A 12,257-nucleotide genomic window follows, 5' to 3' on the forward strand; every position below is an offset into this window, starting at 1 on the left:
AAATTTTTCAGCTGGATGTCAAATCGGCATTTCTAAATAGGTGGATTTCAGAGGAGATTTTTGTGGAGCAACCGGAAGGCTACAAGGTTGAGGGCAAAGAGGCTCATGTGTACCTGCTAAGGAAAGCTTTATATGGCTTGAAGTAGGCCCTTAGAGCCTGGTACAGCCGAATAAATGACTATTTGTGCAGCCTCGATTACACTAGAAGTCCAAATGAACACACTCTCTACATTAGGAAAACTGAAAGGGGATTGGTTGTGGTCTCTCTCTATGTTGATGACTTATTGGTGACTGGAAGCAATCCTGAAGAGTTGGACTAGTTTAAATCAGCCATGCAAACTGAGTTTGAAATGACAGATTTAGGATTGATGAAATATTTCCTAGGCATGGAGATAGGTCAGATTGCAGGTGAGATTTTTGTGTGCCAACAGAGGTATGCAACCGAGATTCTCATGAAGTTTAGAATGGAGAATTGTAAACCAGTGGATACCCCACTGGTTCCCAACCTAAAACTGAGCAAAACTGATGGTGCAAAGAGGGTGGATGAAGGGAAATATAGGAGCTTGGTGGGAAGTTTGTTGTATTACATAGCCACCAGACCTGACCTTATGTTCACTGCAAGTTACCTTTCAAGGTTCATGAGCAACCCAATTGAACTGCACTTTAAGGCTGCTAAACGTGTGTTGAGGTATGTAAAAGGAACCATCATGTTAGGCATCTGTTTTAGGAAAGCTGAAAGTCTGAAATTGTTGGGGTATACTGATAGTGACTGGGTTGGATCCCTGGATGATGCAAAAAGCACCTCTGGTTATGTTTTCTACTTGAATCAGGGTGTAATTTGCTGGCTGTTAAGGAAGCAGGAGACTGTGGCACAGTCTACTGCTGAAGCTGAATATGTCTCTGCTGAAGCTGAATATGTCTCTGCTGTAGCAGCAGTGAACCAGGCTGTATGGCTTAGGAAGATGCTGGATGATTTGCACCAAGTGCAGGGTGGTCCTACATTAATCCTATGTGATAACAAGTCGGCTATGGCCATGGCAAAGAACCCTGTACTCCACGATAGAACTAAGCATATCAAGATCAAATATCATGCAGTAAGGGAAGCTGAACAATGTGGTGAAGTGAGCTTAATGCACTGCAGAGGAGAAGAACAAGTTGCTGACATTATGACAAAGGCTTTGTGCAAATCCAAGTTTGAAGCCCTAAGACTAGAACTTGGTGTTTCCAGCCAAAGCATCAAGGATGAGTGTTGAAGGTTGATGCTGTGTTGGAAGTATATTTTGCTGGAACCAAAAGTTTGAAGCTGTTTTTGATGCAACCAAAGTGACGTGCATGGTGCTGTTTTAAGTGCAGTAGTTTAGGCTTAAGTTGTCAACTTGTGTGTTAAATTTGACTTAGGTAACTCAGCTTATTTTGAGGCTTTGTGTCTCTAATGTGTAATGTAGTCGTTGGATAGGTTTGTGTAAAAGTCTTACTAACAATGGTTGTAACAGTAAGCAAAAGCATGTTATATTCAGTTCTTGTTTGTTAATGAAAGTAGATTAATTCTCTTCAGTTCTCCTTTTCTTTGCACATCCGGCATAAGCTTAAACACCAACACAAACAAACAAACACAAACATAAAGAATTCATGATCAAGATCCATATCATATAAACACAAAACATAAAGAAAACATGATAAAGCAGAAAGAAAAGAAAATCAAATACCAGCAGGAGAGACGGAGCGAGGCTTCTAGCTATCAGTAAAAATGTGGTTTTTGTTACATGAATAAGGGGAATTGATGTTGGTGTGTTTATATAAGTATAGATATATATAGACAGAGAGTAAACGACTTTTTCCCACTCGAGGTTTGCCTTAATGACACTTTCCCACCCAAAAAGTTTAAAAATACCATTTTGGACCTGTTTAAAGCGACCCGTTTTGGGCCCGCACCTATTTAGACTTGACCTGTACTCGACCCACTCACTCGTTTTGCTAAGTCTACCCGTAACTGAGGTATCCACTCTCCTACAACTCGAACACAAGATCTTTGGGTATAGCTAACCTTAGTGACTAAAGGGCTAGACATCCAGCCACAAGGTGAGAGCCTTTTTTGTAACTTAGTTTTTTTTTTTTTTTTTTTTTTTCTGTTATATGAGATATTGCCTTGAGATTGCCATCTGACCACTACCTCGCACAAATGTGTTAGGTGCCTCTCTTGCAAATCGAACAAAAGACCCTTAGGTATAAATGTGGTATGTGCCTACCGTGCAACTCGAACATAAGACCCTTAGGTATAGGTAACCCTAGTGGCTAAAATGTTTGCCTTTCGGCCACAAGTAGGGGTGTGCAAAACCAGATATCCGATTCGGTTTTGCATTTTTTTTATCCAATCCGAAAATTTGGATCAGGATGAAACCTGATCCGAATCCTATTCGAATTTGGATCAGATAAACCAGATATTCGATTTTATCCGAATTTGCATGGAAGTTATCAAGTTGCCCCCTAACATTTTTGCATTATTCTTTAGTACCCCACCACATTAGCATTTCAGTACTTTTTGACCCCCAAAGTTGTCATCGTATCTCAAAACAATCCACATACTTTACCACTTTTCACCTAAGACCCCAAAATAACTTCTTAAAACTTGTAGTTATGGACAAAACTGGATCGAATTCGGATATCTGGTTTCTTTGTAGAACCGATCCAGTATCCAATTTGAAAATCCGAATCTTCCAAAAATTTATATTCGAATCCGATCTGAATTTTCGGATATCCGGTTTCTTCGGATCGCATCGGATATGGACCAGATATCGGATTTTTTTACACATCCCTAGCCACAAGGCCCAATAATTGCCTCTCCTGCGACTTGAAGACAAGATTCTCGAGATATAGCTAACACCAGTGGCTAAAGGGCTTGTCATCCGGCCACAAGGGAAGAGGTGATTGAGAGTTATTTTTGTCATCTCCATAACCAATTGCATAAAAAAAAAAAACAACAGAAAGAAGAGAGAATATAATTTAGAGTAATTGCTGAATTTGACTAATTATTTTCTTTCTGGCATTGAATAAAGAAAATCACCAAGTAATTGAAAAAAAAAAAAAAAATCAATATGCATGGGAACCTTTCACATTATCACATTATAGGAAGGTTCACTTATCTATATATAATACTACTTCAAAATTTAACATGGAAACTCATTTGAGTTTATGGCACCTAGCTACAACTGTCATTCACATGCCCTCTTTTCAATTAAACTGCTTGTAATGTCAAAAGAGCTTGATCAGAGTGTGAATTCCTCCCTTGTGAATCGCTGAGGCCATTACTTCCTCAAATTCGATTAAATTCTTCTATTCTTTATGCAGCAGCACTTATGTGAAGTGCTACCAATGATGCATAAGCCCCGTCAGTGATTTTCATCAGCGCCTCGTGCCTTCCTTTCTCTGCGATCACCCCATTCTTCACTACTGCAATTATGTCTGCGTTTTTTATTGTTGTGAGGCGATGAGCAACAACTACTGTTGTTCTGTTGACCATCACACTGTCTAATGCTTCTTGTACAACGCGTTCTGATTCTGCGTCCAGTGCACTTGTCGCCTCATCAAGCAGAAGAATTTTCGGATTCTTTAGTATAGCTCTTGCAATGGCAATCCTTTGCTTCTGCCCTCCTGACAGTTGCACTCCTCGTTCCCCTACATTGGTGTCATAGCCATTTGGCAATGCAGCTATGAAGTTGTGCGCATTTGCTGCTTTTGTTGCTGCAATGATCTCTTCTTCAGTGGCATCTCCATGTTTGCCATAGGCTATGTTCAAGCGGATGGTTTCATTGAAGAGTATTGGCTCTTGACTCACCAACCCCATCTGTTGCCCATCACCAACTTTTTTTTTAACTCCTTTGTTCTATATGTCCAAGAATATATGGCCGGAATCAGGATCATAAATCTCTCTATAAGAACTTTACAGTCGACTTTCCACACCACTCTCTCCAACAAGAGCAACAGTCTGCACACAGAATACAAAAGCTCAGAAATGATTCAAAAGAAAACATACATATGGTTGGTGGCTGAAATGGAATCCTTTCCAGAAGGGATGCTCAAGGACAAATCTTTGAAAATTTGAACATCTGGCCTTGTTGGATATTTTGAAACTGACGTGTTCCAATTCAATATCACCACGTACACTTGTGGTGTCATGCCCTCGTTGCTGCTGGAGTCAATTTTAGCTTGCTGTCAAGAATTTCAAATATAGAAGCTGTTGAATCCTTTGCCTTCGCTGTGTCCGGAGCCAAAGCACGGATTGAGAGACACCGATTGCTGAAATTGTCAATGCGAAGAAAACCTGCAAAACTACATACGTCAGATTAAAAACTCAATAGATCATAGAAGGGTTAAATAAAAACCAAACAAATAGCTAACGCATACCTTGAAGACTTCTCCAAATGTTGCTTTTCCATGCTGTACAAGTACTGATCCAATGTAGAAGCAGAATGCATTCGTGCAGTAGAGTGCAAAGAAAGAAAAGCCGAAACCTCCACCACTTACAAGTCCTAGGCGACTCCCGTTTTCATGGGGGCATCGCATTTCTTTGGTACAAATCCATTACCTTATTTTCGCCCAGAATAGGCCACAGTTCTGATGCTCCCAACTGCATCATTGGCCACTTGACTTGCTTCCTCATACATAAGCTGTATTTATATAGATTATAGCATAATTCATTATCACCATACAGTACTAAGCACACAGGGAAAAACTAACCTTGGCTCTGCGCTGAAGCCCTTCAGAAACTTTCCTTGAAGGAATCCTTGAATTAAAATAAATGGAGATACTGCTAAAATTATAAAAGCCAAAATCCAGTTAGCAGTGAAGGATATGACAAGCCCTGCTGTGATTGTGGCTAGTTCTGGACAATTAAGGCCAATGCATCACCAACTTACTCCGAACTTGAGAAGCATCAGTTGATAACCTTGCACCAATCGCACCACTGAAAATTGAAAGTAAAATTCATTGTTAGAAGCATAATTTAAACTGGATGTATGAAGGTTACCACGTTTTAAATCACCTTGAATTTGCAGGATCATCAAACCAGCTGATTTCCTGTGCACAACTTTCTCAATGTCAAGGCACGGATTCGTTAATCAGTTTACCTCCAGCAACTCCAAAGAAGTATTTTGTAACGGTATGCTACTAGAGCAAGAACTCCCAACTACAGTACAAAATTGCCCAAACCTGGAATCTTTCCGTAGCTCATGTGGCGGTTCATAGAACATCTTAATGGATGATAGATTAAAAGACCAAATATGGGAAAGAGTACACCATTAACTGCACCTAGTGATCCAATCAACAAAACTGGAATCTCAGTGTTGTTCAAATAGGCCAGTCTCCTAATTGAAACGTTCTGTCGTTTCTCATTCCCCTTTGCAGATCTTTCAGTTCTCCCTTCCACATCTTCACTAGTCTCATACACATCAATGGGGACAGGAATACCATAGTTAAAACCAAAGGAATGTCGGCTACTTGAGTATCTCTCACTACGATCTTCCCGTAGATACTCTATGGCTCCCAGACCTTGACATGGCCTTTCTGTGACATCAAAACTTGTTTCTGACTTATCTCATCGTGATTCGAGGATCTTCACCTTCTTTAGCCCTTCTTGCAGGCGAACCAGCTGGGAGTAAGCCCCCTCAGGATCTTGGATTAATTCCTCATGAGTTCCTATGAATCAAATTTTAGAAATTTTAGTAGTCGGTGAACATTTTAAAAATCTGACAATGAAAGGAGGTTTCTGTGCTACCTTTCTCCACGATTTTCCCCTGATCACCACTGCGATCATGTCAGCATTTCTGATAGTGGTCAAGCGATGTGCAACAACCACAGTTGTCCGATTTGTCATATTTATCCAGTGCATCTTGGACAATGCGTTCAGACTCAGCATCCAGGGCACTTGTAGCCTCATCAAGAAGAAGAATTCTTGGATTCTTTAAAATGGCCCTTGCAATTGCAATTCGTTGCTTTTGTCCGCCAGATAGTTGAGTTCCATGCTCACCTACCATTGTATCAAGCCCTATGACAAAAAGCTATCTCGTTAATTACTCTTTGAAGCATTAATTAAATAAAATAAAAAAAAAAAGGCAAAAGCCTTGACTAAGATGTTAAAGTGTCTAGTGGTAAATGTAGTTCAAGCAAACAGGTGGTAATTTTAATAACACTAGTTTTTACAGGAAGCTTTACCTGGGGTAGCTTCAATAAATTTTGCAGCATTAGCAAGCTCAGTTGCTGTTCTAATCTCTTGATTAGTTGCATTTCCTTTCCCATAGCTATGTTCTCCTTTATACTGGTTGCAAATAGGATGGTTCCTGACTAACTAGACCAATCTTCTCCCTTATCCATCTGAGCTGCAACTTCTTTAAATCAACACCATCTTAAGTACTTCACCAGCTTCAGGATCATAGAATCTCTCCAGAAGGCTGATAACTGTTGACTTGCCACTTCCACTTTGCCCAACTAAAGCTGCTGTTGTACCACTTGAACATGCAATGAGAAGCCTGAAAATCTGCACCTCGGGTCTAGCAGGGTATCTAAAATAAACATCTTTCAGTTCAATATCACCCTCAATGTTGTCCAATGTTATCCCACTGGTGTCATATGGATCGATGCTTGGTTTGCGTTTTATTGTTTCAAACATCTTATATGCAGCAGCTTGTCCTCAGCAAATGCATTCACACGGGATGTCTGACCCAATGACCTGTTACAAAAGACCGCAACAAATGCTGAGATTGACAATGATTCAGGTATATAGTTACAGGGTGAGATGTCATAATCACTTACATCCTCCAGTCATGATAGCCATTATAACATAATGACATTCCCCATTATATCCTTTCTCAATGATCAATTTGGATCCATACCATACGGCAAGTCCAAAGTTCCAAAGACAATGAGCATAAGTAAACCAAGTCCGATGCCTGAGGCCAGCCCTTGATGACGGTAGCAGCGTAAGCGACTTGGAGCTTCCTATTGTACTTTTCTATCGCTCGCTTCTCCCGGTGAAGGATGCACCTGGTAGAATTCAAAATAAGTATGCAAGCTGTCATTAGAGAAAAAAACTAAAAAACATTGTATAAACATAAACTAAGATGCATAATATTGATCAATGTATCTTACTGTTCTAATGGCTCCAATTGTTTCTCCACAACATTTCCTGCATCTGCATACGCAATTTGTCCGCGGCTTGACATTTTGGACATCATCATTGACATGATTCCACCAACAATTACTACAGCAGGAATGCATGAAAGCAAACGAGTGCTAGAAGCCATCCTTTTTAAAGCAATTCAAGCCCCCAAAATGTTGAGATAAGTTGTATAAACTTCCCCACCTGTTACAAACTTCTCCATTAGGATCACATTCAGCAGAGCAAGAAAACAAAAGGGTTCAATCAAGTAGAAATAGAGATAATCATTATATAATTGTTCTCAATGTTTATGTTTTACCTTTTCTCCCATGGCTTCTTGAATAAGGATTGTATCTCCAGACATTCTCCCAATGACTTCTCCGTTGATGTTTCAGTGTCAAAGAAGGCGATGTCTTGTCTCAATATTGTTTTCAAGTACAAACCTCGAATTCTAGCAGCCTGTCTTTCTCCAGTTACCATCCAACAGACACCCTGCAATACACAACAATGCTAACAATTATTTACAGGGTTAAGATCATCTCCTGATTTGAATTTTATTTGAACATCTACAATTATAATCGGTAATTATGAAGACATACACAAAGTCATGAAATTCTTCAAAATTCAATTAAGTTTAGATCATACAAGTTAAATTTTGTTTAATTGAAAAGCACGTGAAGAGAAGGTAAGTTTCAATATGGTAAATTTAAAGCTCTTACTCATTATTTATGATTGAATTTAAGCTAGATTCCATAAAAGTAGCAATCTATAAATAAACTGATTTGTCATTTTGATATAACATTAAAAAAAGTAAAAGCTTTTTTCCACCTAGGTTTGCCTTAATGACACTTTACCACCCAAAGTTGATATTTCGTTAGACCCAAAGTTTTAAACCGATTCTGGCCGATTATTGCCGCAAAAATTCTTTTCTTCACCCACTATTGAACCTCCGGTCTTCTCTCTACAAAACTCTTCTCACTCCAACACTGATTTTTCTCAATTTTCAACGATTCAAAGCTAGGGTTTCCTATTTCTTAGTTGATTTCTGGTGATGAATATTAAATCGTCATCACTATTCGATCTACTGATCCACTATACAAAACCCTCTTACCTTGGCTTTTGGTAACTTGTTGACTAAGATCCACCGACTTCTACTATCAAAACTCTTCTTACCTTGGCTTTTGATAACTCGTGAACTTCGACCAAGAAACTAAAGTATATTTTGTATTAATGGAATATAAACTTAGATGAAAAAATGGTATTTTGAAATTTTTTGAGTAGAAAGTGTCTTAAGGCAAACCTGGGTGGGAAAAATTCGTTTTCTCCATTTAAAATGGGCCAAGAAGGCAAATGGTGGGTGATAATAGGATGATGGTTGGTCACTTCATAAACATGTTAAGTTTCATGCGTATGCTTAACTTAAAAGACAGTGCATTATTAACTCCAATTACCCGAAAAAAAGCTTAACTTATGCAAAATAAATAAAATATGAAAAAAAAAAAAGACAAAAAGTCATCTGCACTTACGTAAAAATGAAGCTATGCCTGTGCCCACAGCCAAATACTTTACTGCTATCTGAAAACCATAGGGCCAAAAATCCAAAATTTAGCATATAATTTGCATCAAATAATCTTAATTTACAACATGGTAATTAAATATAATCTACTGAATATAATTCAGGATTAATGGTAACACATCTTCCGTAAAAACAAGGGTAAATACTGTTATTTAAACAGTTGAAAATACATAAATATGTATTTAATTTTAAACATTAATTAATTTTAAAGAATTTCTTCATCTATCCTAAAAGAAGATATTATAATATCCTATGAAATTTTAAATACTCTTCTCTAAAAGGCCAAAATATACTCTAGACTCACGAAACAATTTGAAGATGAGGGTTTAGTTTAATATATAATTTGAGATTTTTTATTTTATTTCTTTGATTTCTGAGCCTGATTGATGTTTCATTTAGTCTGACCTATAGAAAAAGCTAATTTTTGGCCATGCCCGAATATGCAAAGCTAGAGTAATTTGACTGTTAAAAGTGGAGAGTATAAATAGTGGGCAGCCTAATGAATATATCTTTTTCAACTATATTTTATCCATCTTGATGTCGGCCATTAAATGAAAGTTGAAAGTGAAATTTTCCTATTCGTCTTCTTCTTCTTCTAATTATAATTCAACACACAGATGGCGACTATATAATATAGTTGTCATTGAAATTGGGTGTCAACCATTATCATTATCATTTCACTTTATCTCCAACAAGCTTAACCCAAATCTTGGATCTATTCAACATGTGTTCTAACCTAGTCTCCTGTATTCACAGGATGCCCATGCCAATATTCCACCATTAAACTGTACTAGATTCACTTCTAATGTAAGAATCATATTCTTGAAAGTCATCGGAATATATATATACAAGTAAGCACTTTTCTTATCACAACCCTAATTAGTTTTGTTTAAAACAGGAAAAGAATCAGGCGGAAATGAAGGGAGCGTAAAGTGAATGTGAATTTGAATGGGAGATCAGTTCAGTAGTTCACCCACCTTCGAAACTTCATGAATACATTGGAATATTGGGGCGGCAAAGGAGTTGATGATTGGCCAAAAAAAAGAGTCATGAACGGCTGCTGAGTCCATTACAATGGCACCAACGGTTCCCACCACCATCAAAACGACATCCTTTTTGTCAGCAAACGCAAACAGCTTATAGAATGCCACCTTCTGTGTAGTCTCCTCCGATCCTTTCTTCTTATTCCCATTCCCATTAACACTACTCGACGGTCCCCCATTTTCCGTCTTATTCTCTCCCAAGATCAATATCCCTCAGCTCTCTGTAAATCAAACAACAAACACAAACATAAGAACTCATGATCAAGATCCGTATCTATAAACACAAACATAAAGAAATCATGATAAACAGAAAGAAAAGAAAATCGAATACCAGAAGGGAGACGGAGCGAGGCTTCTAGCTATTAGTGAAATGTGGTTTTTGTTACGTGAATAAGGGGAATTGATGTGGTGTGTTAATATATAAGATATATATAAGATATATTATAGAGATGTGAATGAATGTAAAGTGAGAGGAAATTCATATTATGTTGTAAACTGAACCCACTCTTCTCAGTTCTCACTACTTCTAGAATCTGATATTTTATTATTTTCCCTATTTTAACGTCGTCACCGCTACTCTTTCTGTTTTCTCTACTTCATAGAACATGCCTCCTTATTTTGTACCTTTCCGTACACGATATTCCTCCACACTTTCCCTTTTCTTCCTCTCTTTTTTTAGCGAATACAAATTGCGTTTCTATGCTACCAAGGACAAGAGTAAACGATTTTTCCCCCCAAGGTTTGCCTTGATGATGCATTTTAATCCAAAAAAAAAAAAAATTAAATACTATTTTTTTACTAAAGTTTATGTTTCGTTACTACCTAAAACTGATTCTAAAGATTTTGATGACAAAAATCTCCATCATCACTTTGAACTTCGATTCTTTTCTGAAAACTTTTATATTTCGACACTTGATTTCTTCAATTGCTAGTTATCGCAAACTAATGTTTTTTTTTTTAGTGATTTTCGACGGTGAAATTTTCAGTCATCATCATTGACACTAACTTTCACTTATAAAATCTCGCTTATCTAATTCTGGTAACTCACGGAACCATTGAAAGAGTGAAGTATATTTTAGAATTTTAACAATAACTTGAGTAAAAAGTGTCATCAGATAAACATTGGTTGGGAAAAAGTGGATTACTCATGCTACAAAATACCAAATTTCTTAAGCATATTGTAATTCCAATAATTATTTATTAGTTTTTAATATATAAAGTGAAAAATCAATTACTATTTAATAAATAAAATAGAATTATAAAATTAATTTGTGTTTAAAAACATTTTAAATTAATTTATCTGAATTTTTATGAGTTGGCATTATTATGTGGTCCAATAGAAAAACAGCGATGGAGAGAGAGCATGCAGTCCATCTAAATGCTACATTCACAGATAACATCATAGTTCATAAATAGACGGTGACGTGCATCTCAATTGCTAAAGGAGCGCGTGGTTAATGGAAGCCTAATTTGTTGGAAATGAAGGCACATCATATTGTATGTATGACTGTGTGTGCGTGTGTCAAGTCTGAGGAATAACAGAACGCGGTTGGCGTGTTAATCTCACTTCTAGAAAAACATTTAATTCTTGGATGTCAAGAATCCACCACCTCTACCCACCCCAGGTCAAATTAGGAAAAATAAAAATAATTAATTAATTAGTTTTTATTGTATCTAAATTTGGAATTTATTACATGTTTGATTATTTGATTTTTTCATTAAAAAAAAAATATATCTCTTAGTCTTGATAAATAATTTAATTAATCACCCTTGAATAGCCGTGTGAGACAATAAAAAACTTTTGATTGTATTACTCAAAAAGTTTTGCTTTTAATTACTTTCAGTTGCTAATAGGGTTTACTTAATCGTTAATTTCAGAGTCTAGAGAAATTAGTTGATTGGTTGCTAATAAAAGTTACATGGTCGTTAACTTTAAGGCGTCGGCGGATTAATCGAGGTGCGTGTAAACTATCTCTGATTACCAAAAAAAAAAAAAGAAAAAAAAAATATTCTTTAACTTGTCAAATAGTTTTTGTATAATTTATTATACAGTTTTTTTTTTTTTTCTTTTCTTTTTTCTCTAAATTTTTGTTAATCCATCCTAAAATTAATTTTCGATTTCACCCGTACATACTTATAGAATAATAAACTCATTGTAAAGGGGATATAATCATATCATGGATAGATATAGAGATAAATACTATAAGGGTGTATTTAAATTTATAAAAAGAGATTTAAATTGGATTAGGATGTAAATTGTTATCAAGATTTCGTAGATGATATCAAAAAAGCAAACATTTGAATTCGCCAATTTTATTTTATAAAGCTTTGGTCAATCTCACCAACCTCGTTACTTGCCTCCTAAGATTCATTTAGTTATTGGCAGATTAAATTATTGTTTTATTTTGGAAATTTTTATTTTGGGTTGCGTGTGTAGAATTGGGAATGGAAACTCAACTTAATTAATTTCTTAGTCTCTAAACTCTTT

General features: G+C 36.6%; 1 pseudogene; it reads right to left on the reverse strand.

The window, feature by feature from the left end:
* Positions 1-3,026: 3,026 nt before the first annotated feature.
* Positions 3,027-7,295, reverse strand: LOC116129799 (annotated as a pseudogene).
* Positions 7,296-12,257: the final 4,962 nt, after the last annotated feature.

Source organism: Pistacia vera, unplaced genomic scaffold (assembly GCF_008641045.1).
Source record: "Pistacia vera cultivar Batoury unplaced genomic scaffold, PisVer_v2 Contig214, whole genome shotgun sequence".
In the NCBI taxonomy this organism is placed as follows: domain Eukaryota; kingdom Viridiplantae; phylum Streptophyta; class Magnoliopsida; order Sapindales; family Anacardiaceae; genus Pistacia; species Pistacia vera.